This window comes from Macrobrachium rosenbergii, chromosome 16 (genome assembly GCF_040412425.1).
Source record: "Macrobrachium rosenbergii isolate ZJJX-2024 chromosome 16, ASM4041242v1, whole genome shotgun sequence".
NCBI lineage: Eukaryota > Metazoa > Arthropoda > Malacostraca > Decapoda > Palaemonidae > Macrobrachium > Macrobrachium rosenbergii.
The window spans coordinates 3,558,380-3,584,328 of NC_089756.1; positions in this window are offsets into that span (position 1 = coordinate 3,558,380).

Sequence of the window (25,949 nt, forward strand, 5' to 3'; positions counted from 1 at the left end):
AACCACGCCTCTCTTGTGGGTCAGATATGTCGATGACATTTTTGCAATCATCAGAGGGACAGAAAGAAATCTAACTAAATTAGTAGAAATAGCAAATGACATCCTACCATCAATGAAATTTACCGTGGAAATAGAAACTGGCTCCAAGTTGCCTTTCTTAGACGTATAAATCTTTAGAGATTCGAGTAGACAAAAGTTTAAAATCACAGTATATAGGAAGACAACCAACTCTGAAAATTATATACATTTTTATTCTTTTCATAATAATGATATCAAAAGTAATGTAATAATGAACTTCGCATTACGAGCCTTCAAGATTTGTGATCCAGAATATATTAATGACGAAATACATCACATGACGGCAACTTTCAGAAGCCTTAGGTACCCCTCCCACTTCATTGAAAATGCTATCTCACGTGCCCGGAAGACTTATTATTGCCCTAAAGATAATAACATTAGAAGAAAACCGAATAGATTTTTAACCTCACCTTTTAACCCTAACATAGATAACATAAGTAAATATGTAAATAATAGCCAGGGTAATACTAAAATTGTTTTCAAATATACCAACACGACAAGAAATAACCTAATAAAAAAAAACAACAATCATAATAACCCCATAGTACCGGGAGTATACGAAATACCATGTAAAGACTGCAAAGGTAAATATTTCGGAGAAAGCGGTAGAGGGTTAGAAACACGATTAGTGGAACATAGACGGGCTTTCTCATTACATTCTCAAAATAGTGCAATAGTTACACACGCATTCAATAACGATCATAGACCGGACTGGAATAGAGCCAACATCATTCACAAAAGTAACAACGTCAACATAAGAAGATTAGTCGAGGGCGCCGCCATAAATATAGGGGAATCATTTAAGGGAAACAAGTCGTTCGTTAACGAGGACCCGCTAGTTAACTTTCATGTAATCAAAACATTTATTAAAGGTTTTAATGTTAGGACAGGCTCCTACTTTCCTTCGTCTGATGCTGCCGTTATCGCCGACATCACCCCGCAGACACCTTATAACAGCCGGGATTCCGAGGATGTCACCGCTAACAATGAATCACATGCAGAACAACAACAACAACGGGTGAGGAGATCAAGAAGAATAGCCACGCAGAATATAGGAAGAGGAGAAGCAATCACCTAGTTGGCTAGTTGACCGTCCTGCTTGTCGCCTCGTCCGATGGAAAAACACATCGTTGATGTCGTCCACTGGTTCCACACTTGACACTGGAGCTAACATATTTACTTATTATGTCAATAATTTTTAGTTCGACTGAAGATGAACCCAGGACGGGGTTCGAAAGCTTTTGCAACTTTTTTTATAAAATCAACAAGAATACCATTGAATATTATTGTGGACCTGATATACAGCATTATTATTATTCCTAGAAATGTTTTGAGGCTTGCTTCTGACAAGTGAACAAATACTTTTATTATTATTATTATTATTATTATTATTATTATTATTATTATTATTATTATTATTATTATTATTATCATTATTATATTATTCCTAGAAATGTTTTGAGGCCTTGCTTCTGACAAATGAACAAACCCAGAGGTGTTTCTAACCTCCCCCTCTTCCTCTTCCTCCGAGCCATATGAGAGAGTCCTATGCACAAATCGAACAGACAGACAGATGGCCGAGATAGGAGTGCTTTATAAGGCGATCCATAATCTTGGCCCATGCCATTTTTAAGGAGGCCTTCCTTCCTTTTCTAGGCCTAAAAGAAGAAGCCGATAGTCTTGTATTCCTAATCTTTTTTGGGCATACACCCACCCACGGTAGGCCATGTGGAGAAGCTATATCGAGGGATGTGTGGCCCTTATATGTCCCGTCGGAACACCAACCACCTGAATGAAGACCAAAATCCATAAAAATGGTTCTTTTTCGGGGCTCCCAAATTCATTACCGGGCCTTCCTTTCCCTGGTCTGTCCTGGCCCTACCGATGGCCCCCTGCAGAACCCCCCATCGTGGGCTAAACCTAAATCCCAAGTAGGTCCTGCCCAGGATCCAGTGAATCCTTCCTCCTCTATTAAGGGGCGGATGGATATGTGGAAGGACGCCACACATGTCATGGCGTGCGACTTCAGTCGGCGGTTTCCGAGACTTTGGCGTCTTGTCTCACCTCCCCCGCCTCGTCTTTTGCTGCAATGCCCCCAGGGCCCGGTCGCCGCGCCGAAAGACACAGGGGATTGGGTCTGTCGCGTATCCATGTCTTCCATGTGCAAGCAAGCGCGTCCCCCTTCCCATCCCCCCTTCCCTCAAGGAACCGCGTGAGTGTCCCAGGATGTCTGTCAGTGAGGCCATATGATCCCGTGGAGTACCATAGGGCTTCTTTTATGACCACGCTGGACTTCATCGGTGTTTTTATGACTAATGAGTGAAAGGGAGCCTCGGTTGTTGATGCAGTAATTGTAGAAACAGCTACACAGTTATGTATGGGTGCATATGTATTTAAACATAAATCTGTTTAAAAATAAATCTTTAAAAATAAATCTATTTAAATATAAATCTGTTTAAAAATAAATCTTTTTAAAAATAAATCTATTTAAACATAAATCTGTTCAAAAATAAATGTTTAAATATAACTGTTTAAAAATAAATCTGTTCAAAAATAAATATATTGAAATATAAATTTGTTTAAAAATAAATCCATTTAAGCATAAATGTTTAAAAATAAATGTTTAAAAATAAATCTATCAAAATATAAATCTGTTTAAAAATAAATCTATTTAAATGTAAATGTTTAAAAATAAATTTTTAAAAATAAACCTATTTAAATATAAATCTGTTTAAAAATAAATCTTTTTAAAAATATATCTATTTGCATATAAATCTGTTTAAAAATAAATCTATTTAAATATATATAAAAAATAAATCTACTTAAAAAAAACTAAACAGAGAGCTTTCGGGAATCTGTTCGATTCCCCTTTTCAGCTGTGTATGGTTAAATATATTTATACCCATACACAGTTGAAAAGGGTATCGAATAGATTTCCAAAAGCTCACTGTTTAGATTTTAAATAAACATTTGAAAAGGAGAATCGAACAGATTCCCGAAAGCTCTCTTTTTAGATTCATTTTTTAAATAGAGATTGAAAAGGGGAATCGAACAGATTCCCGAAACTTTCTATTTAGATTCATTTTTAAGTATATTTAAAAAGGGGAATGGAACAGATTCCCAAAAGCTCTCTGTTTAGATTTATTTTTGAATAAAGATTGAAAAGGGGAATCGACCAGATTCCAGAAAGCTCTGTTTAGATTTATTTTTCAATATATTTGTACCCATACATAACTGCAGATTAGTTTCTCCATTTCAAGCGTCACGGTACTACGAGTAATTTTTAATGCGATAACTACACCTTCAGGTTATGACTTATGTGGCGCAATGGCTGTTTGTTTCCCAGTCCATCGACGGGCTGACTGCGGCGGTCCAATTCAGAATCCGCCCTGTATTATTCAGGGGCGGGAAGGAAGAGAAAAATATAAGGGCCAGTTTCCCACACGTCGGCTTCTGCTGCAGGACGTCGCCCCCTTCAGAGCACATCATTGGAGGGAGGGTTCCCAGGCGGCTGACAACACCTGTCGAACTCGGAGGATTGTGAATTGCCGTTTAGGGAGGGGGAGGGAGGGAGGGAGGGGAGGACGGAATCCGTCGATACTTCACATCGTTATCGCCTCCTTTCGCGCCTTCCGTGAATTACGGAGATCGACCCACTCAAAAGGTAGGGTGGACGCCACAAGCGGCGTCCGAATTCGTGTAATTGGTCCCCCCAACCTTCTCCCGTCCCTCCCTCCCTGCCCCCCAACCCAAAAAGGACAAAGGCAAAAAGGAATAACACGAACGCGGGATTCGTCCTTCATCGGCGGTTCCCACGCCTCTGCACCTGTCGGTTCCAGCAGGACATTCTTGCTCCTCTTCTCCTGCTGCTGCTGCGGAGGAGGGGGAGGAGGAAGGAGGGTGGAAGGTTCCCCCCTTTCTTGCCTGCTGGCTGCTGTTGCTGTTATACGAGCCAGTTGGTTAAGTGGTCCTGTCACTCGGGCAGGTATGGGAACCAAGTATGGGATAATTAAGAAAATCTGAACAGAATTTGGAGCGAAATGAGCCTATCGAATTTAAACAGAATTTAGCTCGAATAAGTTTATGCTTTGTTTCCCTCAGGGAAGAAAAACAGCAGGAGATTCTTTTTGCCGAATACAAGGCTGTTTTCAGCTGCATTACTTCAATATCATGAATTACCTCTCTCTCTCTCTATCTCTATCTCTCTCTCTCTCTCTCTCTCTCTCTCTCTCTCTCTCTCTCTCTCTCTCTCTCTCTCTCTCTCTCTCTTTATATTCACCAAGATTTGGCAAGACAGGTTTGTCGATGGCTGGAAAGAAGTGTACCGATCTTTTGGGCAAGTTTTTTCTTATGGGATAGAAAATAAATGAATTTCCTATCGTTATCCAGAGCCTGGTAATAGTAAATTATCATTATTATTATTATTATTATTATTATTATTATTATTATTATTATTATTATTATTATTATTATTATTATTATTATTATTATTATTATTCAGAAGACGAACCCAATTCTTATGAAATTCAAGCTTCTGAAGAATATGGTGTTCATTCGAAAGAAGTAAAAGAGGGTAACAGGACATAGAGAAAGAGGAGCTGTTATTAAAAAAGAAAGAAATAAATTAACAAATATTAAAGAAATAGATAAAAATGTAAGCAAATTATTAGAATACAAGAATTGTCTTAGGGTAGTAATGCGCTGCATCTTTGCTTGAACTGCTGAAGCTGCAATTGCATCCCCAAGGACGTTGTTCCACAGTTCAACAGTATGAGAAATAAAGCCAAGAATATTCTGCTATATAGCATTACCTCAACCCTGACGCATAGTTATATCAGTAACGTTTCTACTTCGTTCAGTTTTAAACGTTTCTGGCCGGGGAAAAAAAACTAAACAGTATATAACCGCTTAAGCCGTTTCCTTAGAATTAACTCAGTTTTATTTTAAGATTTCACATTTTTTCATATTATTTCATATGATTTTGTATTATTTCTTATCATTTCACATTATTTCAAATAATTTCCCTTTTGTTATGGGTGCTTCACATGAAACAAATACGCCTCGTTCCGTCTTAAACAATTTCTCTCTAACAAAGTGGACCTTGAAAGTCACCTTCTGGTCAAATACTCGGTGGTTGAGAGAGAGAGAGAGAGAGAGAGAGAGAGAGAGAGAGAGAGAGACGGTGGTGGGATGATGATGATAACAGCGGTTTCCTAATTTGCTTATTTTAAGCCCCCGTCTGGGACGTCCCGAAGTCCTTACGGGCGACGGAGGAGCGGGGGGAGGAGGAGTCCACCTGTGGGACCCATTACAGATACAGGCCGAGGTATTTTCGTTTTTCCTTTTTTGTCCCGTTTCTCGTCCGGTGCGTTACCGCCTCGCGCATCTGTTTCCGACGAAGGGGCGGGCGCGGGCGGCCGCCCTCCTTTTCTGGCTCGTCGTCCGAGGAAGGACGAGTGAGGCGAAGATCCTGTCTTCTCCTTCGGCTCCGTTTTTCTGCTATTGATTTTTGCTCAAAATCCCAAGATCTAGGGAAGGTTCGTGTGGGGATCTGTTTACTCAAGAGCTAGTAGGGAACGTTCGTGTGGGGATTTGTTTACTCAAGAACTTGTGGGAAACATTCGTGTGGGGTTGTTTACTCAAGAGCTAGTAGGGAATGTTCATGTGGGAATCTGTTTACCTATGAGCTAGTAGGAAACGTTTGTGCGGGGATCTCTTTACTTAGGAGCTAGTAGGGAACATTCATGTGGGAATCTGTTTACTTAAGAGCTAGTAGGGAACGTTCATGTGGGGATCTGTATACTCAAGAGCTTGTAGGAAACGTTCGTGTGGGGATCTGTTTACTTAGGAGCTAGTAGGGAACGTTCATGTGGGGATCTGTTTACTTAAGAGATAGTAGGGAATGTTCGTGTGGGGATCTGTTTACTTAGGAGCTAGTAGGGATCATTCGTGTGGGGATCTGTTTACTCAAGACCTAGTAGGGAACATTTGTGTTGGGATCTATTTACTCAAGAGCTAGTAGGGAACGTTCGTGTGGGGATCTGTTTACTTAAGAGCTAGTAAGGAACGTTCATGTGGGGATCTGTATACTCAAGAGCTTATAGGAAACGTTCGTGTGGGGATCTGTTTACTCAAGACCTAGTAGGGAACATTTGTGTGGGGATCTATTTACTCAAGAGCTAGTAGGGAACGTTCGTGTGGGGATCTGTTTACTTAAGAGCTAGTAGGGAACATTCGTGTGGGGATCTGTTTACTTATGAGCTAGTAAGATACGTTCGTGTGGGTATCTGTTTACTTAAAAGCTAGTAGGGAATGCTTGTGTGGGATCTGTTTACTCAAGAGCTAGTAGGGAACATTCGTGTGGGGATCTGTTTACTTAAGAGCTAGTAAGATACGTTCGTGTGGGGATCTGTTTACTTAAAAGCTAGTAGGGAATGCTTGTGTGGGATCTGTTTACTCAAGAGCTAGTAGGGAACATTTGTGTGGGGATCTGTTTACTCAAGAGCTAGTAGGAAACGTTCATGTGGGGATCTCTTTACTTAAGTGCTAATAGGAAACGTTCGTGTGGGGACCTGTTTACCTAAAAGCTAGTAGGGAACATTTGTATGGGGATCTGTTTACTCAAGAACTAGTTGGGAACGTTTGTGTGGGGAACTGTTTGCTTAAAAGCTAGTAGGGAATGTTTGTGTGGGATCTGTTTACTCAAGAGCTAGTAGGAAACATTTGTGTGGGATCTGTTTACTCAAGAGCTAGTAGAAAACGTTCATGTGGGGATCTGTTTACTTAAAAGCTACAAGGAAATGTTTATGTGGGATCTGTTTACTCAAGCACTAGTTGGAAGTGCTCATATGGTGACCTGTTTATTTAAGAGCTAGTAGGGCATGTTCGAGTGGGGATCTGTTATCTTAAGAGCTAGCAGGGAATGTTTGTGTGGTACCTGTTTGCTCAAGAGCTAGTAGGGAACATTTGTGTTGCTTTCTATTTACTCAAGAGCTAGTAGGGAACATTTGTGTGGGGATCTGTTTACTTAAGAGCTAGTAGGGAACGTTCATGTGGGGATCTATTTACTTAAGAGCTAGTAGGGAACGTTCGTGTTGGGATCTGTTCACTTAAGAGCTAGTAGGAAACATTCATCTGGGGATCTGTTTATTTAAGAGCTAGTAGGGAATGTTCGTGTGGGGATCAGTTTACTCAAGAGCTAGTAGGGAATGTTCATATAGGGATCTGTTTACTTAAGAGCTAGTAGGGAACATTCAATTGGGGATCTGTTTACTTAAGAGTTAGGAGGTAAAGTTCGTGTGGGGATCTATTTACTTAAGAGTTAGTAGGAAACGTTTGTGTGGAGATTTGTTTACTTAAGAATTGGTATGGAATATTCGTGTGGAGATTTGTTTACTTAGGAGCCAGTAGGGAGTGTTAGTTTGGGGACCTGTTTACTTAAGAGCTAGTAGGGAATGTTCATGTAGGGATCTGTTTACTCAAGAGCTAATAGGAAATGTTCGTGTAAGGATCTGTCAATTAAGAGCAAGTAGGGAACGTTCGTGTGAGGATCTGTTTACTTACTTAAGATCCAGTAGGGAACGTTTGTGCGGAGACATGTTTCCTTAAGAGCTAGTAGGGAATGTTTGTGTGGGGATCTGTTTATTTAAGATGTAGTAATGAACGTTCCTGTGGGAATCTATTTACTTACCAGCTAGTAGGGAACATTCGTATAGGGATCTGTTTACTTAAGAGCTAGTAGGGAATATTTGTGTGGGATCTGTTTAGTGAAGAGCTAGTAGGGAACATTTGTGCGGGGATCTGTTTACTCAAGAGCTAGTACAGAACGTTCGTTTGGGGATTTGTTTACTTAAGAGCTAGGAGGGAATGTTCATGTGGGGATCTGTTTACTTAAGATCTAGTGTGAGGATCTTGCTTAAGAGTACGTAGGAAATGTTCATGTGGGGATCTCTATACTTAAAGATAGTAGGGAACGTTCATGAGGGGATCTGCTTACTTAAGAACTAGTAGGGAATGTTTGTGTTGGGATCTGTTTACTTAAGAGGTAGTAGGGAATGTTTGTGTGAGGATCTGTTTACTTAAGAGTTAGTAGGAATGTTCGTGTGGGATCTGTTTACTTAACAGTTAGTAGGGAATGTTCATTTGGGAATCTGTTTACTTAAGAGTAACTGTGGGGATCTGTTTACTCAAGAGCTAGTAGGGAACATCCGTGTGGAGACCTGTTTACTTAAGAGTTAGTGGGGAATGTTCATGTGGGGATCTATTCAGTTAAGAGCTAGTAGAAAATCTTCGTGTAAGGACCTGTTTACTTAAGAGCTAGTGGGAAATGGTCTTGTGGGGATCTGTTTATTTAAGAGCTAGTAGGAAATATTCGTGTGGGGTCTCTATACTTAAGATTTAGTAGGGAGTGTTCGTGTGGGGTTCTTTTTACTTAAAGAGTTAATGTGGGGATCTGTTTACTTAAGAGCTAGTAGGGAACATTCGTGTGGGGTTCTGTTTACTTAAGAGTTAGTAGGGAATGTTCGTGTGGGATCTGTTTACTTAAGAACTAGAAGGGAACGTTCGTTTTAGGATCTGTTTACTAAATAGTAGGGTATGTTCTTGCTGGGATCTGTTTACTTAAGAGTTAGTGTGGGGATCTGTTTACTTAAAGAGCTAGTAGGGAACATTCATGTGGGGACCTGTTTATTTAAGAGTTAGTAGGAAATGTTTATGTGCGGATCTTTTTACTTAAGAGCTAGTAGGAAACGTTCGTGTGTGGATCTGTTTGCTTAAGAGCTAGTAGGAAATGTTTGTTTGGGGATCTGTTTATTTAAGAGCTTGTAGAAAATGTTCATGTGGGGGTCTGTATACATAAGAGTTAGTAGGGAATGTTCATGTGGGGATCTGTTTACTTAAGAGTTAGTAGGGGATGTTCGTGTCTGGTTCTGTTTACTTAAGAATTTGCGTGGGGATCTGTTTAATTAGGAGCTAGTAGAGAACATTCGTGTTGGGATCTGTTTACTTAAGAGTTAGTATGGAATGTTCGTGTGGGTATCTGTTTACTTAAGAGCTATTAGGGAACGTTTGTGTGGGGATCTGTTTACTTAAAATCTAGGAGGGAATGTTCATTTGGCGGTCTGTTTGCTTAAGAGCTAGTAGGAAATTTTTGTGTGAGGATCTGCCTTACTTAACAGTTAGTAGGGAACGTTTGTGTCGGGATCTGTTTTCTTAAGAGCTAGTAGTGAATGTTCATGTGGGGATCTGTTTACTTAAGAATTAGTAGGAAATATTCGTGTGGGGATTTGTTTACTTAAGCGCTAGTAGGGAATGTTTGTGTGGGGATCTGTTTACTTAAGAGTTAGTAGGGAATGTTCGTGTGGGGATCTGTTTACTTAGTATGGAATGTTCGTGTGGGTATCTGTTTACTTAAGAGCTATTAGGGAACGTTTGTGTGGGGATCTGTTTACTTAAAATCTAGGAGGGAATGTTCATGTGGCGGTCTGTTTGTTTAAGAGCTAGTAGGAAATTTTTGTGTGAGGATCTGCTTACTTAACAGTTAGTAGGGAACGTTTGTGTCGGGATCTGTTTTCTTAAGAGCTAGTAGTGAATGTTCGTGTGGGGATCTGTTTACTTAAGAATTAGTATGAAATATTCGTGTGGGGATTTGTTTACTTAAGAGCTAGTAGGGAATGTTTGTGTGGGGATCTGTTTACTTAAGAGTTAGTAGGGAATGTTTGTGTGGGGATCTGTTTACTTAAGAGTTAGTAGGGAATGTTCGTGTGAGGATATGTTTACATAAGAGTTAGTGTCGGGATCTGTTTACTTACGAGCTAGTAGGGAACATTCGTGTGGGGATCTGTTTACTTAAGAGTTAGTGGGGAAAGTTTGTGTGGGGATCTGTTTACTTAAGAGCTAGTAGGAAATGATTGTGTTGGGATCTGTTTACCTTACAGCTAGTAGGAAATGTTTGTATGGGGGTATATTTACTCAAGAGCTAGTAGAAAATGTTCGTGTGGGGGTCTGATTACTTAAGAATTAGTATGGAATGTTCGTGTGGGGATCTGTTTACTTAAGAGTTAGTAGATAATGTTTGTGTGGGGTTCTGTTTACTTAAGAGTTAGTGTGAGGATATGTTTACTTAAGAGCTAGTAGGGAACATTCCTGTAGGGATCTGTTTACTTAAGAGTTAGTAGGGAATGTTTGTGCGAGAATCTGTTTACTTAAGGGCTAGTAGGAAATGTTCGTGTGTGGATCTGTTTACTTAAGAATTAGTAGGGAATGTTCATGTGGGGATCTGTTTACTTAAAAGATAGTAATAAATGTTCGAGTGGGGATCTGTTTACTTATAAGCTAGTAGGGAACATTCGTGTGTGGATCTGTTTACTCAAGAACTAGGAGGGAATGTTCATGTGAGGATCTGTTTACTTAAGGGCTAGAACAGAACATTCGTGTGGGGATCTCTGTCCTTAATAGCTTGTAGGGAATGTTTGTGTGGTGATCTGTTTATTTAAGAGCTAGTAGGGAACGTTTTTGTAAGATTTACTTACTTATGAGACAGTATGGAAGTTTTATGTGGGGATATGTTTACTTAAGAGCTAGTGTGAAGATTTGTTACCTCAGAGCTAGTAGGGAACGTTCGTGTGGGAATCTGTTTACTTAAGAGCTAGTAGGGAATGTTCGTGTGGGACTCTGTTTACTTACGAGTTAATATGGTATGTTCGTGTGGTGATCTGTTTACTTAGGGATAGTAGGGAACATTCATGTGTGGGTTTGTTTAATTAAGAGCTAGTAGGGAATGTTCGTTCATGGATCTGTTTAATTAAGAGGTAATAGGGAATGGTCATGTGGGGATCTGTTTACTCAAAAGCTAGTAGGGAATGTTTGTGTGGGGATCTCTTTACTTAAGAGACAGTAGGGAACGTTCCTGTTGGAATCTGTTTAATTATGAGCTAGTAAGGAACACTCGTATGGGGATCTGTTTACTTAAGAGCTAATAGGGAGTATCTGTGTGGGATTTGTTTACTCAAGAGTTAGTAGGAAACATTTGTTTGGGGATGTGTTTACTCAAGAGCTAGTAGAGGACATTGGTGTGGAGATCTGTTTACTTAAGAGCTGGGAGGTAATGTTTTTACAGGAATCTTTTTACTTAAGAGCTACTGTGAGGATGTGTTTACTTAAGAGTTAGTAGGGAATGTTCATTTGGGGATCTTTTTTTACTTAAGGGCTAGTAGGGAACGTTCGTGTAGGGATCTGTTTACTCAAGAACTAGTAAGGAACGTTCGTGTTGGGATCTGTTTACTTAATAATAGGGAATGTTCTTGTTGGGACCTGTTTACTTAAGAGTTAGTGTGGGGATCTGTTTACTTAAGAGCTAGTAGGGAATATTCGTGTGGGGACCTGTTTACTTAAGAGTTATTAGGGAATGTTTATGTGCGGATATTTTTACTTAAGAGCTAGTAGGAAACGTTCGTGTGTGGATCTGTTTGCATAAGAGCTAGTAGGAAATGTTTGTTTGGGGATTGTTTATTTAAGAGCTAGTAGGAAATGTTCGTGTGGGGGTCTGTATACATAAGAGTTAGTAGGGAATGTTCATGTGGGGATCTCTTTACTTAAGAGATAGTAGGGAATGTTCATGTCTGGTTCTGTTTACTTAAGCATTTGTGTGGGGATCTGTTTACTTATGAGCCAGTAGAGAACATTCGTGTTGGGGTGTGTTTACTTAAGAGTTAGTTTGGAATGTTCGTGTGGGAATCTGTTTACTTAAGAGCTATTAGGGAACGTTCATGTGGGGATCTGTTTACTTAAGAGATAGGAGGGAATGTTCATGTGAGGGTCTGTGTACTTAAGAGCTAGTAGGAAATGTTTGTGTGAGGATCTGCTTACCTAACAGTTAGTAGGGAACGTTCGTTTACTTAAGAGCTAGTAGGAAATGTTTGTGTGAGGATCTGCTTACCTAACAGTTAGTAGGGAACGTTCGTTTCGGGATCTGTTTTCTTAAGAGCTGGTAGTGAATGTTCGTGTGGGGATCTGTTTACTTAAGAATTAGTAGCAAATATTCGTGTGGGGATTTGTTTACTTAACAGCTAGTAGGGAATGTTTGTGTGGGGATCTGTTTACTTAAAAGTTATTAGGGAATGTTTGTGTGGGGATCTGTTTACTTAAGAGTTAGTAGGGAATGTTTATGTGGGGATCTTTTTACTTAAGAGCTAGTAGGAAACGTTCATGTGTGGATCTGTTTCCTTAAGAGCTAGTAGGAAATGTTCGTTTGGGGATTTGTTTATTTAAGAGCTAGTAGAAAATGTTCATGCCGGGGTCTGTATACTTAAGAGTTAGTAGGGAATGTTAGTGTGGGGATCTCTTTATTTAAGAGTTAGTAGGGAATGTTCGTGTGAGGATATGTTTATTTAAGAGTTAGTGTGGTGATCTGCTTACTTAAGAGCTAGTAGGGAACATTTGTGTGGGGATCTGTTTACTTAAGAGTTAGTAGGGAAAGTTTGTGTGGGGATCTGTTTACTTAAGAGCTAGTAGGAAATGTTCGTGTGGGGGTATATTTACTTAAGAGCTTGTAGAAAATGTTCGTGTGGGGGTCTGATTACTTAAGAGTTAGTAGGGAATGTTCCTGTGGGGATCTGTTTACTTAAGAGTTAGTAGAGAATGTTTGTGTGGGGTTCTGTTTACTTAAGAGTTAGTGTGGGGATCTGTTTTCTTAAGAACTAGTAGGAAACATTCGTGTAGGGATCTGTTTACTTAAGAGTTAGTAGGGAATGTTCGTGTGGGAATCTGTTTACTTAAGGGCTAGTAGGAAATGTTCGTGTGTGGATCTGTTTACTTAAGAATTAGTAGGGAATGTTCACGTGAGGATCTCTTTACTTAAAAGATAGTAATAAATGTTCGTGTGGGGATCTGTTTACCTAAGAGCTAGTAGAAAACATTTGTGTGTGGATCTGTTTACTTAAGAGCTAGGAGGGAATGTTCATGTGGGGATCTGTTGAGAGCTAGTGTGAGGATCTGTTTACTTAGAGTTAATAGGGAACTTTTTGTGGGGATCTGTTTACTTAAGGGCTAGTAGGGAATGTTTGTCAGGATCTGTTTACTTCAGAGTTAGTAGGGAATGTTTGTCCGGGGATCTGTTTACTTAAGAGTTAGTAGGGAACGTTCGTGTGGGGATCTGTTTACTTAAGAGCTAGTAGGGAATGTTCGTGTGGGGATCTGTTTACTTCATAGTTAGTAGGGATCATTCGTGTTGTGATGTTTCCTTAAGAGCTAGTAGGAAATGTTTGTGTGGGGATCTGTTTACTTAAGAGTTAGTAGGGAATGTTTGTGCAGGGATTTTTTTACTTAAGGGCTAGTAGGGAACGTTTGAGTTGTGTCTGTTTACCTAAGAGCTAGTAGGAAATGTTCGCATGGGGATCTGTTTACTTGAGAGCTATTAGGTAACGTTCGTGTGGGGATCTGTTTACTTAAGAGTTAGTAGTGAATGTTTGTGTGGGGATCTGTTTACTTAAGAGCTACTAGGGAATGTTCATGTCAGGATCTGTTTACTTCCGAGTTAGTAGGGAATTTTCGTGTGGGGATCTGTTTACTTAAGAGTTAGTAGGAAATGTTTGCATGGGGATCTGTTTACTTAAGAGCTATTAGGGAATGTTCGTGTGGAGATCTGTTTACTTAAGAGCTAGTAGGGAATGTTCGTGTGGGGATCTGTTTACTTAAGAGTTAATAGGGTATGTTTGTGTGGGGATCTGTTTACTTAAGGGCTAGTAGTTAACATTCATGTTTGGATTTGTTAATTAAGAGCTAGTAGGGAATGTTTGCGTGGGGATCTGTTTATCTAAGAGGTAATAGGGAACTGTCATGTGGGGATCTGTTTACTCAAAAGCTAGTGGGGAATGTTCGTGTGGGGATCTGTTTACTTAAGAGCTAGTTGGGAACATTTGTGTGGAGATTTGTTTAACTAAGAGCTTATATGGGATGTTTTTGTGAGGATCTCTTAAATTAAGAGCTATGGAGCTTTTGTCTGGGGATCTATTTTCGTAAGAGCTAGGGAACATTCGTGTGGGGATCTGTTTAATTAAAAGCTAGTAGGAAGTGTTCATGTGGGGATCTATTTAAGAGCTAGTAGGGAATGTTTGTGTGGGGATCTATTTAATCAAGAGCTATGGATGTTTACTCAAGAGCTTGTGAACGTTCGTGTGGGGATCTATTTTCATAAGAGCTAGGGAACATTAGTGTCGGGATCTATTAACTTAAGAGCTAAGGAACATTCGTGTGGGGATCTATTTACTTAAGAGTTATGGAACTTTCGTGCAGAAACCCATTTTCTTTAGAGCTACAGAACATTCGTGTGGGGATCTGTTTGCTTAAGAGCCAGGCAACGTTCGTGTGGTGATCCCCACACTTAGGAGCTAGGAAACGTTTACTCAAGTGCTTGGGAAACGTTCGCGTGTGGGTCTGTTTATTTAAAATCTATGGAGCGTTCGTGTGGGGATATGTTTATTTAAAGCCTATGGAACGTTAGTATGGGGATCTGTTTATTTAAGAGCTGTGGAACGTTCGTGTAGGGATCTCTTTACTGTTGTCTTGAGTTGAGAAGACGAAAGCAATAGATGGATACAAGTAAGTTTTTTCATGATTTTGTTATACCATTCGGCATTCAAAAGGAAGGGATGAATAAAAAGAAATTATCTTTTCCCAATTATTGTTATTATATTATAGCAACATCCACGGCTCTTTGCAGCTAAGCTCTGCCCACTGCTTACGTTGCGACCATTCCTAGTAGCTGACTGGTTGGCAATGGTTTAGGAAAGTTGGTTAATCTGTGGTTCTCTTCATCTTCATGAAATTAGCAATGGTTGTTTTACTGATCTAAATTAAGTTCTGCTGATTATCAAAAGGAAACATTATATTATCCCCCGAATTAAAATCATATAACACATCTCCACAAAAATGGTGAAAAAATAGGAAAATACCAACGAAGTCAGGAGAGTTCTGCGATGCTGCAATGTAGTTTTTCGTAAATGAGGTACACCTGATCATGGAGGTGACCGGGACATTGACGTGTAGGCCTATGGCCTGTCATTGCCTCAAAACATAAGAGATTGACGTGTAGGCCAATGCCCTGTCATTGCCTAAAAATATATGAAATTGACGTGTAGGCCTATGGCCTGTCATTGACTCAAAATATATGAAATTGACGTGTAGGCCTGTGCCCTGTCATTGCCTCAATATATAAGACAATGACGTGTAGGCCTATGGCCTGTCATTGCCTCAAAATATATGAAATTGACGTGTAAGCCTATGGCCTGTCATTGACTCAAAATATATGAAATTGACATGTAGGCCTGTGCCCTGTCATTGCCTCAGTATATAAGACAATGACGTGTAGGCCTATGGCCTGTCATTGCCTCAACATATATATGAAATTGACGTGTAGGCCTATGCCCTGTCATTGCCTAAAATATCAGAAATTGATGTGTAGGCCTATGCCCTGTCATTGTCTCACAATATAAGAAATTGACGTTTAGTCCTATGCCCTGTCATTGTCTCATGATATCAGAAATTGATGTGTAGGCCTATGCCCTGTCATTACCTAAAATTTCAAAAATTGACATGTAGGCCTATGCCCTATCATTGCCTCAAAATATAAGAAATAAACGTGTAGGCCTATGCTCTCTCATTGCCTCACAGTATCAGAAATCGACATGTAGGCCTATGCCCTGTCATTGCCTCAAAATATAAGATATTGACTGAAGGGTTATTCCCTGTCATTGTCTCACAATATAAGAAATTGACGTATAGGCCTATGCCCTGTCATTGCCTCAATATATAAGAAATTGAAGTGTAGACCTATGTCCTATTATTGCCTCAAAATATAAGAAATTGATGTGTAGGCCTCTGCCTTGTCATTGCATCAAAATATAAGATATTGACGAGTAGGCCTATGCCCTGTCATTGCATCAGATTATAAGAATTTGAACTGTAGGCCTATGCCCTGTCATTGCCGGAAAATATAAGAAATTGACGTGCAGGCCTATGCCCTGTCATTGTCTCAAAATATAAGAATTTGAATTGTAGGTCTATGCCCCGCCTTTGCCTCAAAATATAAGAAATTGGTGAGTAGGCCTATGCCCTGCCATTGCCTCAAAATATAAGAATTTGAATTGTAGGCCTATGACCTGTCATTGCCTCAAAATGTAAGAAACTGACATGCAGGCCTATGCTCTGTCATTGCCTCCAAATATAAGAATTTGAATTGTACGCCATGCCCTGCCATTGCCTCAAAATATAAGAAATTGATTTGCAGGCCTATGCCCTGTCATTGCCTCAAAATATAAGAATTGGAATTGTAGGCCTATGCCCTGTCATTACCTCAAAATATAAGAAAATGACATGCAGGGTTATGCCCTGTCATCGCCTCAATATATGAGAAATTGACGCGTAGGCCTCTGCCCTGTCATGGCCTCAAAATATTAGAAATTGATGTATAGGCCTATGCCCTGTTATTGCCTCAAAATATAAGAAATTGACGAGAAGGCCTATGCCTGTCATTGCATCAAAATATAAGAATTTGAATTGTACACCTACGCCCTTTCATTGCCTCAAAATATAAGAATTTGACTTGTAGGCCTATGCCCTGTCATTGCCTCAAAATATGAGAAATTGACGTGTAGGCCTATGCCCTGTCATTGCCTCAAAATGTAAGAAATTGACGAATAGGACTATGCCCTGTCATTGCCTTAAAATGTAAGAAATTGACGAATAGGATTATGCCCTATCATTATCTCAAAATATAAGAAACTGACGAGTAGGCCTATGCCCTACCATTGCATCAAAATAGCAGAAATTGACGTGCAGGCCTATGCCCTGTCATTGCCTCAAAATATCAGAAATTGACGAGTAGGCCTATGTCTGCCATTGCCTAAAATATTAGAAATTGACATGTAGGTCTATGCCCTGTCATTGCATCAAAATATAAGAATTTGTATTGTAGGTCTATGCCCTGTCATTGCCTCAAAATATAACAATTTGAGTTGCAGGCCTATGCCCTGTCATTGCCTCAAAATATAAGAATTGGAATTGTAGGCCTAGGCCCTGTCATTGCCTCAAAATATAAGAAATTGATGTGTAGGCCTATGCCATGTAAATGCCTCAAAATATAAGAAATTGCAAGTAGGCCTATGCCCTGTCATTGCATCAAAATATAAGAATTTGAATTGTAGGTCTATGCCCTGTCATTGCCTCAAAATATAAGACTTTGAATTGTAGGTCTATGCCCTGTCATTGCCTCAAAATATAAGACTTTGAATTGTAGCCCTGTCTATGCCCAAAATATAAGAATTGGATTGCCTCAAAATATAAGAAATTGATGAGTTTGAATTGTAGGCCTATGCCCTGTCATTGCATCAAAATGTTAGAAATTGATGAGTAGGGCTATGCCCTGTCGTTGCCTCAAAATATAAGAATTGGAATTGCAGGCCTATGCCCTGTCATTGCCTCAAAATATAAGAAATTAACATGTAGGCCTATGCCCTGTCATTGCCGCAAAATATAAGAAATTGGCGAGCTGGCCTATGCCCTGTCATTGCCTCAATATATAAGAAATTGATGAGTAGGCCTATGCCCTGTCATTGCCTCCAAATATAAGAAATTGACATGTAGGCCTATGCCCTGTCATTGCCTCAAAATATAAGAAATTGATGAGTAGGCCTATGCCCTGTCATTGCCTCAAAATATAAGAAACTAACACATAGGCCTATGCCCTGTCATTGCCTCACAATAAAAGAAATTGACCGTGTAGGCCTATGCCCTGTCATTGCCTCCAAATATAAGAAATTGACAAATAGGCCTATGCCCTATCATTGCCTCAAAATATAAGAATTTGAATTGTAGGCCTATGCCCTGTCATTGCCTCAAAAAATAAGAAATTAATGTGTAGGCCTATGTCCTGTCATTGCCCCAAAATATAAGAAAATGGCGAGTAGGCCTACACCCTGTCATTGCCTCAATATATAAGAAATTGACATGTAGGCCCATGCCCTGTCATTGCCTCAATATTTAAGAAATTGACAGGTAGGTCTATGCCCTATCATTGCCTCTAAATAACAGATTTTGAAGTAGGAAAAATCTATTTTTGGGTGAGGTAGCTGTGTCGTCCTGATGAAAGGTTCCCTTAGGCAGCTTTCTAGAGTACAAATACTGCTAAATGTACCAGAGAAAAAAACAAAAGGGTCTGTGGAGTTCCAACCCCCACTGTGACTATCCAATACGGACATCGTGTATGTAACAGGGATGTATGCAAGCATAGCCACAGCTATGTTGAATGATTTTTAGATGATTGTATGCCTCTAACAATCAGAGGGCAATCAGATACAACATTAGGGCACTCGCTTTAGAGATAACGCTATCTTACCCCGCATAGATTTAACCTCGTCTGCTAGGGAGGGGTAACGATTGATATTGGGGAGCCGTTACATCGCCTATGTCTCCCGATATCAGTGTGCGTAGCTAGCGACGGACCTACGTCATTCCCTCAAGCCGGACTAGTTGCTTGGGGAGAATCCATCACTGAGCAATCGGGGAAGGCCTAACTGTAACATCAGGACGACACAGCTACCTCACCCAAAGATAGATTTTTCCTACGTCAAAATCCGTTTTTTGGGCTCGGGCTGTGTTGCCCTGATGAAAGTGTACCAAAGAAATTTGCATTGCTCAGAAGACTAAATCCGACCATACCAGGAACACCATCCTGAGAATGACTATTCCCGTCAGGGGAGTGATATGAAAAGTCAATCCAACCAAGACAACCTCCATGAAATGCATGTCTGTGAGCGGTTTGACCATACTAGAACCTCAGGCAAAGCCGAAGGTGAAAGTCTATAAACCAACCAAGAGTGGGTAGAGTGAGCTCCTTATACATAAAAGGACGAGGTGAAGGACAGACCGTCTCGAGAGTAAAGAAGGGAGACTTGGTCCCTTTTAACCATTAAATTAGATAACATTCAAGGTGGTGAGCAACACAATTATAATAGGGATAATTAATTGGTACACAACAGCAGGACATGCAGGAAGAAAACACCAAATGACATTTATAGGATTTCATTACAATATTCAATATTAAATTTAACATTCCATGACAATAACACTTGTCAGCCAAAAATCACTTAAGCATAAAGTAACCATTACTGACCAAACTCGGCCAGGCAAATTACCAAACTATTAATATAAAGGAGATAATAGTACAGAATATGGCAATGGAATGAGAGATGAGCATTGTTAAGACTTGGGGGAAATGACCTTCCCTGCAGCAACAAGATGGTGCTTAATTCTTGGATCTGCTTACAGTAGTGCCTGAAGAATACCTTAGGGGACTTCCAGCCTGTATAGCCCGTAAGGTCCTCAAAATCCATGTGTCGGAAGAAATTGATTGAAGAAGCAACTTTCCTAACATCATGACCTGCAGGCACACTGTCTGGGTCTGCTGTCTTAATGAAGTAAAGTATCTTGGATCTTACACCGTCCTTGGAGATGTTAGCACCTGTAGTACGACGAAAGAGTTTGCCCCCCTTTCCAAGCCGCAGTGGACTGGAGGTAGGCCTGAAGACAGGATACAGGGCATAAAGTGGTGTCCTGTGGAAGTGATGGGATCCGCCAGGGACCCCAGCGTTTGGTGAGGAGCTCATTCTTCGCGAGGAATGAAGGATCTGGATAAAGGGTAGCTTCCCCAGAATCCGAAACCTGGACGTGACCAGGATCACGAGAAAGGGCCACTATCTCAGAAACGCGAGCATCGGAAGCCATTGCGAGCAGAAACAAGGTCTTCCTTGTCAACAACTCCAGGTCTACTGCACGATGAGAGGTATCTGAAGCCAGTTGGAGAACCTTGGACAAAGACCAAGTGATCGGCTTGGGTGGTTTAGCAGGTTTAAGGCGAGCGCAGGCCTTCGGGACCTTAGATAGAAGGCCATCATTAAAATCAATATTGAAGCCATAGAATATCAGCCTATTGAGGGCTGACTTATAGGTGTTGATGGTACTAGGTGCTAAACTATGGTCATGCAGAGATTTAAAGAAGGAGATGCAGAAGTCCAGCGTGATGGCAGATGGATTCTGCTCACGGACGAAGGACGAAAACTTCTTCCAGGAAGAATTATATTGATTCTTAGTGCCCTCTGCCTTGTAGGACTCCAGGAAGCCTATGTTAGCTTTCTGAATGCCGAAGCATCTGTGGACTGCAAATTCGAGAAAATCATCAAATGGAGATTGCTCGTTAGCCAGGATGAAGCGGAGACAATTTTCTTCTGGACTTCCTGAGTGAAGGAGATGCAGAAGTCCAGCGTGATGGCAAATGGATTCTGCTCACGGACGAAGGACGAAAACTTCTTCCAGGAAGAATTATATTGATTCTTAGTGCCCTCCACCTTGTAGATCTCCAGGAAGCCTATGTTAGCTTTCTGGATCCGAAGCGTCTGTGGACTGCAAATTCGAGAAAATCATCAAATGAAGATTGCTCGTCAGCCAGGATGAAGCGGAGACAATTTTTTTCTGGACTTCCTGAGTGAGAACTGGAGCCAGGAGTGGAATCAGACGTAGGCTGAGTTCCTGTGTCAGAGGAAGCCAGTTGCTCTTCGGCCACTTCGGGGCTATGATGGCAGCTACGCCCCAGAAGGACCAGAGCTTGTGAAGTACCTTGAGAAGAAGGTTGAATGGAGGAAACAGGTAAATCCTGCCCCATTGATTCCAGTCGAGAGTCATCGCGTCCATCCCCACAGCCCAAGGGTTTAGGATCGGGGAGACATATCGGGGAAGCTTGTGGTTGTTTGTTGTCGTAAACAGATCCACCTGGAGATCTGGGACTTTGTCCAGCACGAAAGAGAATGATGCGTCGTCTAGAGCCCATTCCGATTCGAGGGGTGCTGCTCTCGACAGAGAGTCAGCTATCACGTTCTTGACCCCTGCTAGTTGAGTCGCAGAGAGATGCCACTTCCTGCGTCTGGCCAGTGAGAAGATGGCTATCATGACATGATTGATTGGGCGTGACCTGGAGCCCCCGTCGGTTGATGCAGTTCACTATGACATTGCTGTCCAGCACCAAACAGACAGACGAGCTTCTCTTGGGTTTCAGCCATTTGAGGGATAGAAAAACGGCCATCGCTTCCAAGATATTGATATGGAAGCTCTGAAACTTTGTCGACCAATTTCCCTGCACTTGTTGGGAGGGGGAGTGCCCCCCCAACCCATCAAGGATGCGTCCGTGTGGATGACCACCGACGGGGGAGGATGAACGAGAGGGATCGACTTTGAGAGGCTTCGGGATGAGGTCCAGGATCTCAATTGTTTGCGCAGCAAGTCGGGTGTGACTGCACGCCGATCTCTTAAGCGTTTGGTGGCTCTGCAACGCCAGACTCAATTGATGTCCTTGAGTCTGGCTTTGAGCAAGGGGTCCGTGATGGAGGCAAACTGGAGGGAGCCTAGCACTCTCTCTTGCATTCGTCTGGTAGTCACCTTCTGTTTCAAGAATGACAGACTCTCTTTGTTATTTCCCAACGCTTGGACAGGGGGAGAGACAGACGGTGGTCTACCAAGTTCCAGTCTAGGCCAAGCCACTGGAAGGATTGGGACGGAGTCAGACGAGATTTCTTGAAGTTTATTTGAAATCCCAGAGACTGGAGAAAGGCCATGGTGTCCTTGGCCATCTGGAGACAACCTTCCTGGCTGGACGTCCAGACTATCCAGTCGTCCAGATAGGCTGCTACCTGAATTTCCCGACTCCGTAGGGACCTGAATGATGGTATCCGCTAGTTTGGTAGAGTTCCGTGGAGCGATATTGAGCCCGAAGGGCATAGCTCTGAATACATAAGCCATTTGCCTTGAGTCTGAAACCAAGGTAGGGGGTGAAGCGACAAGACATTGGCAGATGCCAGTAAGCGTCAGTAAGAACTATGGAGATAGTATATGCCCCAAGGGGTAGTAGGGTTCGTATTTGCAAAATACTTAGCATCTGGAACCTGTCACACTGAATGAAGTAGTTGAGCTTCGACAGATCCAGAATGACCCCCTTCTTGTCCGAGCCTTTCTTGGGAACACAGAAGAAATGGCCTTGAAATCACAGGGACTTGGCCAGGTGGATGACTCGTTTGGCCAAGAGGTCCTGAACATACTCTCCCAGGAAAGGTGTTGAGTCCTGGAAGAACCCCTTTGGGGGGAGGAGGTGGAGACTTCCACTTCCATCCAAGACCTTCGGACACTACACTGAATGCCCAGTCGCTGAATGTCCACTGATGTTTGAAGCAGACTAGGCGACCCCCTACCGGAAGGGTCTCATTGTTTGCCTTGTCCAGCTCCTCTGCCTCCGCGTTTACCTTGGCGGTGTCCTCGAAGTTTGTTGCCGGCACCTCGACCTTTACTACCACGGTGACCACCTCTCTGGGGAAGTTCTGTCCAGAGTGGTAGGTCTGAAAGTTGGCCTTACCTTGTTCATAGAAAGGGTTGTAGGCAGGAGAGGGGGGCCGGGTAAGGAGGAGGAGGAGGCGGCATCCGGTACACAGGAGCGGGGGGGAGGAGGTCCAGCTTGACGTTGTGATGTCAGCTTGAAACTCTTGGCAGACTTGGGCTCAGGCCCTTGGCCAGGGGTAAACTTCCTCTTGTAACTGGAAGCATTCCACTTCTCAAGAAGATTTCTATTCTCCCGGGCAGCGGTATCGAGGATCTCTTTGACCAGATCATCGGGGAATAGCTTATCATCCCACACAGAAGAGTCGATCAGGCGTTTTGGCTCATGTCGAACCTTGGCGTTGGCAAGGATATGTTTTCGACATGCCCTGCATGCCTGACAGAAGGCATATGAGTCCCGTTGAATGGTGATCGCATGGGATTTAGCCAGGGCTGTGTAGAGGTCCTTGCCCGGGTTATTGTTGATCAATACCTCCAACATAGTCTGGTGAGACAGGGAGGCTGACAGGCGGACTCTGCTCTCATACTCTGTTTTGAGGAGGGCTTTGGAAAGTAGGGGTAATCGTTCCTGAAATTGCTGACTGGCGCAATCGTTAGCCAGCTTCCCCACGCTGAAAGTGAGGTGGATACCTTTCCATATCTCAGAGTCATTCGGTAGGACAAGCAAGGTCGGCTTGCACTCTTCAAGGGTAGGGATGGCTTTTTCCTCAATAACGGCCTTGAAAACAGACTGAGCCATCTTCGTGGCGAAAGGAACTACCATCTTGTCTGGCGTCAAGTAAGATGTGAGATTCTTCCCGAAGGCTGACGCCTGAGCACTGGTACAGGTGGCCTTCTTCATCTCCGCCAGGAGAAGCTTTTGGGCCGCAGAGTGCTTAAAGATCACCGTTTCCTTGGGGATGGTGTCGTCTCGGAAAAAGGCTTCATCACTAAGCCTCACACAGCAATAGGGGTAGGCTGCTTGACTAGGGTAAAATTCCAGGTCTTCTAATGGCCTGGTCCCTAGGCCTTCCCCACAGTGGAGAATGCCATCAGCCATTGGCATGGTGACAGCACAATGCCAAGGGTTCAGTGGGTTGAAGACTGGAAGTTGGGAGGCCGGTGGCAACTGACCAAATGGAGAAGCCGGTTGTGCAAGAGTCTGTATAGTCAAATTGAGAGTTGACAACTCCGACGAAAATTCAGCTATTTTCCCATGAACTTGAGACTGCAAGGACTGCAGGAAGGAGCTCAGTTTCAAATCCAGGGCGGTGTCTAGGGCGGCAGTGGTCAAGGGTGCCTCTGAGGGAGTCTCAGTGAAGGACGGACCCGTCCCAGACACTGGGGATGGCTGGAGCTTTCGAGACGGTGTAAAGGACGTCTCACCGCTCTCGGATACAGCAGTAGATGAGGCAGCTGGAGAAAACAGACGAAGAGGTGTGGAGGTGGTCCCGGACAGAGTCTCAGAGGGGTCTCCCAAGAGATCTGCTTCTTCCCCCGAGCGAGGAGTATCCACCTGCTCCTCGGTCTCGGTATCCAGATGCATGTTCTCGATATTAATATCCAAATTATCTAGAGCAGGGGTAGTGGTGTCCCAGGGTGACAGCTGCACCAAGGGGACAGTGGCATTATACACCGCCGAAGGTTGAGCATCAGGAAAGAGGAGGGCTCTAAGTTCCTCAGAAGGAAGGTAGGGTTGACCCCTCTTCCTATTTTTACTAAAACCACATACCCAAGTTTTTAACTCACGTTTAGCCCACTTCCGGTCCTTTTTGGGGACGGTAGGTCCGTAGCAGGCGGAGTGAAGAAGGTCCTTGCAGAAACGACACTTTTCCGGGTCCCACATGACAGCAGAGCCACGGGTGGAGGAGCAGTCAGCATGCTTCCGACAACACTTATGCCCGCAGGGGTCGGGTACCGTCGACTTGCAGGTGAGATGGGCGCAGACCACTCCCTGTAAGGAAGAAAACTTCAATGAATATTTTTTGGACATAAATGGATCCGAAGACCCCAAGCCTTAGCCTAAATTAGTATAAAATATTTCACAGAAATAATATATTTCACAGAAATAAAGACAAGCTAGCTTAGCGGAAGCTCATGACTAATTCATAGGCTAAGGAAGGATAGATGGGCATTATCTGGGAATAACCAACCTTCATCAAATCCCTCATAATTCACTAAGAAGACACTGAAGCCGGGGGGCAAGAAACACTGAAGTAGGGAGGGGGAAACTGAAAATCGGAACTCAAAATTCCGTCCCAGTCAGTAGAAAGAGATCGGGGCGGGGGGGGGGGGGCGAGTGCCCGGGCCGACCGATCAACGGAGGCAAAGGGCTAGATGAAAGACTGACTGGGGAAGGACATGGCCTAGAGGGGAACAGCCTCAAGGGGGAGCAGCCGCTAAAGGGAATTCCGAAGAACCAACCTTCAGGAAGGCTCTTTACTCCCAGATACAGAGAGGGTGTCAAAAGTCCCAAGATGGCCGCTAGGGGTGCGGACGGAAAGCAGGGACAGCAGCAACCCAGCTAGGCTACAGCCGACAGGCGGCCGAGCTGAACGTTGGCCGACAGCCACTAGGCTAGGTTCTATCCTAGTTGGAGGGGAATCCAGGCAGGATGAGGAACCGACACTAGAAAACGGCTGCGGCCGACAAGGTGGCCGAGCTGGGAGGCCGACAACGACCGTACAACTTTTCGGCCGACAGCTGCTAGGCTAGGCTAAATCCAAGGGTGGAGGAGATCCACAGAAGGATGAGGAACCGTAGCCAGAAAGCAGCCGTGACCGACAGGGTGACAAGGACGACCGCTAAGACACAGGGGGCAACATCCACTCACGTCCTAGCTCACTAGGGGGGGGCGAGAAGCATGAACGGAGAATCAGCCCGACACGTAGGCCGACGTCGGCCGAAGACGTAGCCATCCACCTGGGGAACTGATCAAAAGGCAAGTCCGAAGACAGCCGGGACAAGGGGCAGGCTAGCCCTGACGGCCGACAGCGAAGTTCATCCAGCAAAGGGTGGGGAACGGTCGCAACGTCCGCCGAAATTCAGAGGGAACTCCCCCGGGTGGACTAGGCTAACTATCGAAGTCCAATGAAGGCCAAAGGCCAAGGACCAGACGAAGCTAGCTAAGAGAAAGACCTAAATAAAGATAAATACTAAATATCCTATCGAAAATAAATAAATAAATAATTAAATATATAAAATATATAAAATAATCATGACCTTCATTAAGGCGGCGAGACCGAAGTCGGCCAAGGAGGCAGAAACCGGTCACAAAAAACTCTGGCTAAATGGCATTAAAAGGGGATGAGAGCTCATAATTGTCTCTCTAAATGTCTAAAAATACTCAGCTTCTTAGAAGGAGGAGGAGAAGACGAAGCCATGATCCAAATAAGAGAAAGAGCAGCAAAATAACAGGAGGGAGTTAAAGGGAATGAAACTCTAGTCAGCTGATAAAAGGGAAT